Below are 8110 nucleotides of genomic sequence, written 5' to 3'. Positions count from 1 at the left end.
CTTAAAGAGACAGCGCACTCTAATGTGATGACATAACAGCGAGAGCTACACACAGCGCTCAAGGTCAACGCAAAAAATGCGGTGAAATCTGGTAGTGTCTACTAGTTAACCAATATTATATTTCCTTTCAGTTTATTTATATGAGATTGGAAATGGGGTTGCTAGGTCGAGGCCATAGATTTTGCTGGGGCTGAACAAAAATAAGAATAGTGAGAACATGTGCAACCATTAACTGGACAGTTATGACTGAAACATGTGCAAATGTTAGTTGTTTTGTTACCCTGTTAAACCTGTGTAATTTATGTAACCATTTGAAGTTGCATTCACGTGTTCTTAAGAACTGCTCAGTGTGTGTTGGTAATTTTGTATCAGCATAACACATCTTCCCACTTTTGTATATGTCTGATCTGTTATGTAACGTAGGTATGCAAGTTATACAAGTAGGCTACATAAAAAATTAAAAAATAAAAAAACATTAGTAAACTTGGCTTAGATTTTATACAATATGCAGGCCTGTTTAATTCAAGAATGCTCAAGCAGGTAAGTTTAGAATGGAATAAATCCTACATAGGTTGGATTGCTTCAATGTGAATGTTTATATCCTGCGCACAAAGCTATACAATATACAATACTAAATTCCTGTTAGGCTTGAAGTGAACAGGTAGGGTTATATTTTGTGAACATACGCATATCAGAATGATACACTTGCTTACTTAGGAGTACTCCAAATATACTCCTATATACTCCTAAATATGTGTTTTGAGGTCCAAACTGCAATAAAATCATACATTTCCACAAACAAGCATTTTGATTGTGTGTTTATTATTTTATAATTCCATTTTGGAATTTTGCACAAAGATAGGCTTAAGACTATTTTATTGTTTTGTATTTATTTTATTTTATTTTATTTTATTTTATTATTGCCACTACCTCAAGTAATTTTACTATTAAGTACTTGTTTTATGACATTACAGTTCAGTAAATCATATTTAAGTGAACATTAGGATCTTTTTTATTTCAAAGTATGTTTCCTTTCAGGTTAGATTTCTGTAATATCTTCTGACTTTGACTGGAAGTTTTTTATACAGTAGTAAGTGTTTTCACTTTGCCAGTTTAATAAAATATAACACCTTCCATAAAATATGCAAATGCTTTTAAAGTTTTAAATTGAAACATATTGTTTCAATCTGAGGCAGTAGTTACCATTTTAGATTCAGTAAAATGATCACAAATATTGCAGTTTACATATAAATAACTGGCAGTGCTATCTGTTGCCCTGCAAGAGTAAATGAATGAGATTTGTATTTTGAAGTTGATCATAATGTTTTTATCCCAGCTTTAAAATCAGATATTCAGTTGTATGCAATATTGTTTCAGATATAGATTATTGACAGATTTATTTGTCTGCTTTAAAAAAGGGAATGTTTTAAATTATTGAAATTATTTCTATAACCTACATTTCAATTAATGTTGCTGTGAGAAAAATAAGTAAGGTTCCTCAGAAGACATCACCTGCTATATCATATGCCTTGTTCAGCTTCTGTGTATTGCTACTTTGTCATGCAATCCAGTTGTAATCTTTGCCAGATCATGATGACTAACAATGACAGCATACTCTACAGGACACGAAACAACAGGGATGCTAATATTTACTAGATAATATAGTTAGTTCCAGTCAGTGCTTAATGACTCATCCTGTTTGTAAAATCTGCTGCAAGTGAATACGGTATTATTGGAACTCTTATTGTCATTAAAAGTGTACTAAACTGATAGGTATACTGATGATTTGTGGTTCTCTCTTACAAATAAAAAAGATTGGCCTTACATTAAAATAATTCACTGCATTCAGTGAAGACAACATCTTACCTATTATTATATTATGTGAGCCATGCCTTTTTCTTTATTTCTGTCTTTTAAAAAAGTGCTTTCCATATTCTTGGGACAATGAAACATGTAAACATGTTTTTGAGAATCTCATTGAAGGTGGTTTGCTCTTTTGGTTGGCTTGTAAACCTTGTGTTTCCTTTACTGGAAATCCCCAAATATAAGTGTAAGTACCAAACATACATGAAGAAAACATTATTGTAAATTACAATTTAACCATGTGTTTGCTGGAATTTAGAAGTCCCCAGTATTTCCCTGATGAAGACAAAAACTGTGAAATGCAACCCAATAGTTATTGAATGCTAACAGGAAGAAAAAATCAGGGAGCCTTTTGTCAGAGCAACCTGTAATCCCTAGTAATTCCCTGTGTGGGGGGTCTTGGGCAAGAAACCAATGGGATTCCTATAGTTTTTTTGTTTATTTTTTAACAGAGAATAGAAACAGACATTCCTAATTCCAACAAAGCCAAGCAAAGCTTATTTGAAGAAATCTGTGAAAACATATAAAACCTTAATTCTTGAAGAAAATATAATTTCACAAAACTGGGTCAGATAATTTCATTAGTTCGAGTAAAGATCAAATTTACAAGTAATTCCAGAGTAAACATCAAATTAATAAACACATTTTTAGAATGCTACAGGGGAAGGGAAACACCTCGGTGTATACTGTGAAAAGGGGATCAGAAATGGAGAGCTACAGGCATATTACAATCCTTGTGTTTTAGACTATGGGCCGGATTAAATCAAAATTTTGACCCACCTGCTAATAGCAAGCTACAAACTAGTACATCATAGCAGTTACATTTATGATTAGAAGAAAGTGGCATCTTACTAAAAATGAAGCCGCAACTGAGTACAGTTCTGTAGTTTTCTATTAGCTGGTGGGTCAAAGTTTTGATTTAATCCGGCCCTATGTCTATGTTGAGTAACTGGAATAGTGGTTTTGTGGTATTTCCTTACACTTCACAAAATTTTGACTGTGCTTGTACAAATATTGTGCAGGGGCAGTAGTAGTGAAATGGGGATCCTATTTCTGACTATAGATATCCTGCCTTTCAGAACATGAATATATTCAGTTATTTAATTATTTATTTATACTATACGGATTGAAATATTAATTTAAATGGTTGATTAGTATGGCAACAGAATATTTTCAACATTATTTTTCAAGTAATAGAAATTAATAGAAATGTGATTTGAATGGCTGCATTTCCATTGCATTAAATTATTTTTTGTATTTTGTTTTTTAAATACATTTGAATGCTTTAGGAGAGAAATACAATGATGCAAATGTTCATCAAGAAACACGTTGTACTTTCATGAGAATATTTTGATGTACTTCAACCAATATGTTTAATGTGTGCATAGCAAACTTTTCTTACAGAACAATTGATTGATTTTCCAGTGTTGTGTGTGGTCCTGGGGAGCTTGATTTATTGACCATACATGACATTTCCTTGGAAAATTAGGAATGTTACAATGATTACTTTGACTGGCCTAGACTGTGTTTCATGTAATTCAACTGATGGAGTTCAAAACTGTTTTTATTATAGTTTATATTACATTAGAAATCCTAATCAAATCCAAATAAGCAAAGTTGAACATTACAACCATTTAAATACAGTTCAGAAAGCGTGTTTATGCCCCTAAAACTAGAATCCTGGTAATTGGATTTGACAGCATGGGCTACCCGGTTTGGACACGTTTGTTCAAATCTGGATTTAAAATCCGATTGGATTACAACGCTTTGTCAGCAGCGCACAAATGCAAGGAACGCGATACACAGCCTTTTTATGTACAATTATTGTGTGCTTGTCTGTAGCTCAAAAGCAGCAAAACCATATTGTTGGTAGTATTATTAACACTTCCATAACATATTATAATTCTTGCAATTGTCCAAACCAAATTTGCCACAGATATAAATTAGTATTTACTATTCAAAGTATACAATTCTGGATTAATAATATACATAAGAGAAATGTTGATTAAGAAATACTCGAGAAATTGATAAATGAAATATATTTATGTCATTCTTCAATAAATACATATATTGTATTCATGTGTTACTGTATTTAGCCAACCCTAACAGTCCATGTTTATAATACAGTACAGATATTACACAGTCCCTACCTTACCTAAGGTCAATCAACTCCATCAGACCTAGGAATATGGTTATATCGGTCCAGCTGAGTGAATAATTATTTCAGATGTAATGAAAAACAGAAGCTCTGGCCCTGGAGGACTGGGTTTGAAGAACACTGCTCTACATAAACCCATCAGGTTTCTCTAGCACCACTATAAAAGAGAAAAAGCAAAGGAAAATGTGTTACTGATTCACGGACAGAAACCAGTCTCTCTCTAGAATTTAGCACTGCAGTACTGCTGTGACATTGTACAGGAAACAGACTGCAGCAACTTCCACAAATACTAAAATAACTTCCAGACTGTGTAGGTAATCCTTTCATTTGCCTTCTTCTTTTATATCCCCTCATTATAAACAAAAATACATGTTTGATGGTAGCCTAGAACTGAATTATAATTGTGTGATCATCAATCCATGTCTGTTTTTTTTTAAACACAGAAACAAACATGTATTTCCTTTTTCTTTTATTGAAAATGTTCGCTCCCTGTACTATACAAATACTTGTTACACATTATATGGATTATTTTTAAACAGGAAAAAATGTTTTTATATAAATATTTTCTCATACAAATGTTCTATAGTCGACCACATAATTTACTCCAAACAGTTTATTGGAAAACACTACTGGCTACCTACCCTTTTTAATCCCTGACCTTCCTAACAGGAAAAGCAATTAGACAGTGAATTATTGGCTTCAGTGTGAGATGCATTCTCTCTCAGAAAGTGGCCTGATATGAGGAATAGTATAATGTCATTTCTTCTAAGTGCAGACTCATGCAGGGTGATGTGCACCATGATGTGAACTTACCAGAAATGATGGTACCATAATTCAGGCATATATTTCAAGGACGTGTTCTGGAGGGAGAGATACTGTTTGTTGTTGTTTAATTTATAATAGATAATTAATAGTTCCTGCATTACACTATATATGACCTATTATGTGTGATGTAATTTGTTGAGGAGTTTTTCAGTATATCTTTTCAAATCAAATTTACTTGTAATCAGATCTATCACATCACAACTGACCACTACAAAATTCATATAAATTACCAAATGAATAATCCTCTCAATTTTGAGCTCCAGTTGATAAAATAAAATAAAAAATTCTCAAGGGAAATATGGATTCAATGTTTAAATTATGTATTATTTTTCCATTACACTTTTTTTTTAAACAATGCATACCTTCTACTTATTATCATCTGTGTTCAATGAATGTCAAATCGCATTTTTTTTCATATTCTAAACTAACAAATTGAGACATCAAGTAGAGTACTATGTGAATAATCCTCTCATTTGAGCTCCAATGGATATAATTAATGGTTAAGGTAGATATTTATCTTTAAGGGAATTATTAATTCAAGGGTTTGTTTAAAATCTCTTTCTCCCACTGAATTACCATCAGAACTGTATACCCTCTATATTTTTACTTTTATTTCTATGTTCAAGGAATGTCAACTCATATTTCATTATCTCAGTAATGCTGAGCACTGTTGACATAATTGTACACTTTTATCTTCTGTGCTCTATTTTTATCACTAGGGCAATAATTTGTTTACTCCAATTACTTGTAAGCATATTTATTTATAAACTATTATACATTTTTTAATTCAAATTTCTAACATTATACAGTCATTATCTTATCTACAATTTAATGTATGTTGTTTGTCTACAAAGTATCTTACAGTAGCTCTTTCACAAATGTATTGTTGAATATGTATTAATTTGAGTGTAGTAGCAGAAATTAGATGATATCTGGAAAAAAGCAGTGCAATAGGTATCAATCACTGTACAAAATATTAATAATTATTATAATAAAGACCCTGCAAGAGAAAAATGCTATATGGGCTTACATAATAATAATAATAATAATAATAATAATAATAATAATAATAATAATAAGTATTATTATTTATATCATTATTACTATACCTTTTTCTTCTTCTTCTTCTTCTTCTTCTTATTATTATTATTATTATTAATAATAATAATAATAATAATAATAATAATAATAATAATAATAATAATACTATTACTACTACTACTTATATTAAATATTAAGTATTTCAAAGAATGAGAAACATATGACCTCCATTAATATTGTAATGAACTCAAATGCTCGTCTCTATGACAAACACCTTTCACAAAATATGAATGTAAAATCAAATGATTTCTGTTGTTTTTCTGGGATGGCTGAGGAGCAATAGATGACACAGTACTGATGGGGGAATTGAAAATCTTTGTGTGCAGAGAAGCTCTGTACAGGAATTCTGTACTAGAACTGCTGTGTGCTTAACAAGACTGAATCAAGCCCTGAATCAGCACATTTATACTGCTGTAGCAGTTCACTGACACATTACTGAAAGGCAGGAGAAAGCTCTGTGCTGAATAGAAATGTCTCAGGTCTCAATTCAATTAGGTTTCTAGAATGAAAAAAGCTTTAAGGAAAGCAGGTGCTGCTAGTGAGAAACTGCACTAGGCCTCACATTCTGGTAGCAATTATAGAATGTTTGCTACTGTGCCATGTTGGAGCCATGTGAACAGCCAGTGCTGTTAATGGGGGATAAAACCAAAAAAGCATGCGGTTTATTTGATCCTGCTCCCCTAGCTTAAGAACAGAAGGTCAGAAATGACATGTACTTCCTTTTGTATTCTTTTTTGTGGGTTTCAATGGCCGTCAATGCAGATTTCATGGAGCTGTAAAGACAAGCAGAAGGATTCACTTATTCAGTTGATGGAGCCCATTGTTAGGTTTCATAACCGGATCTTATTTATATTGAGGTTTAGACCAACTGTGGAAAAGGGGATTTGTTATCTGATTAGGCTGTGTCTTTATTTGGGAGAGACATGCACCTTGTGGTCAAAATAGAGAAACTGAGACTTTGTATCCTCAAATGACTATTCTGTTTACAAATTAATTTCTCACACCCTTTGGTTGATTGTGTTGTGTTACTATGACAAGGCAAATTATAATTTAGAGATATCTTTAAATCATTTAAAGATATCTGCAAATATTTAAAGATATTGCATTTAAAAGGACATTTAGAGATATCTCTAAATCATTTGCAGATATTTTTAAATAATTTAGAGATATCTGCAAATCATTTAGAGATATCTGCAAATCATTTAGAGATATCTGTAAATTATTTCCTGTTTATTTAGAGATATCTATAAATCATTTTGTGATCATTCCTGTATGTAGCCCAAGATTATCACTTCCTGTTAACTTGTTAATTCATTTCTATGTAACGGAATGAGGAAACAGGAAGTGATAGCCTTAGCCAAAATACAGGAAGTAATTTGAAGATTTCTTTATATGATTTGCAGATATCTTTAAATGATTTGCAGACATATTTAAATGATTTGTAGATATCTCCTAATCATTTAAAGATATCTTCAAATCATTTTGAGATATCTTCAAATCATTTTGAGATGTCTTTAAAAAGTACCTTATTTAGATATCTAAATGGTTTGCAGGTATCTCTAAACCATTTAAAGATATCTTTAAATTATTTAGAGCTATCTCAGAATATTTGAAGATATCTTGAAATGCATTTAGAGATATCTCTAAATGATAATTTGGCTTGCCATATGTTGCAGCCATCAGCACACTGCATCACGTGGGCTGATTGTTCAAGTTTAACTTTGACAACTGGAAACCATTGTAACCTATGTAGTGGTGCTCTACATCTGACTCCTCCTGCCATGGAATAATGTCCTTGAAATGAAATATAATGGGAGAACAGCTTCTAGGTTATTGCCCTTTTGTCTTCTCTAATGGACATGCTTCTCACGATAATGCAGCTGTCAGGCATTGCAGCCCATCGTCATCTGCCAGTGCATTATAATGTGACTTACAGATTCATTCCATTAAAACAGGGTGTTTAATCTGAATGATCTAGACATACAATGCGAAGGGAAATTCATAACTGGATGTCAAAATGGATTAGCAATAGAAAAGCAAATTTAAATTCTGTACCTATGGTTCACTGCCTGGCTACTTATGTTCCGATTCCGAGGTCCAAACATATTTTAGTTAATTAATAATAATAATAATAATAATAATAATAATAAAAAAACTGGCATT

The sequence above is a fragment of the Amia ocellicauda genome, chromosome 5 (assembly GCF_036373705.1).
Source record: "Amia ocellicauda isolate fAmiCal2 chromosome 5, fAmiCal2.hap1, whole genome shotgun sequence".
Taxonomy (NCBI): Eukaryota; Metazoa; Chordata; class Actinopteri; order Amiiformes; family Amiidae; genus Amia; species Amia ocellicauda.
The sequence above is the reverse complement of the archived record's forward strand: the minus strand, read 5'-3'. Positions refer to the sequence as shown.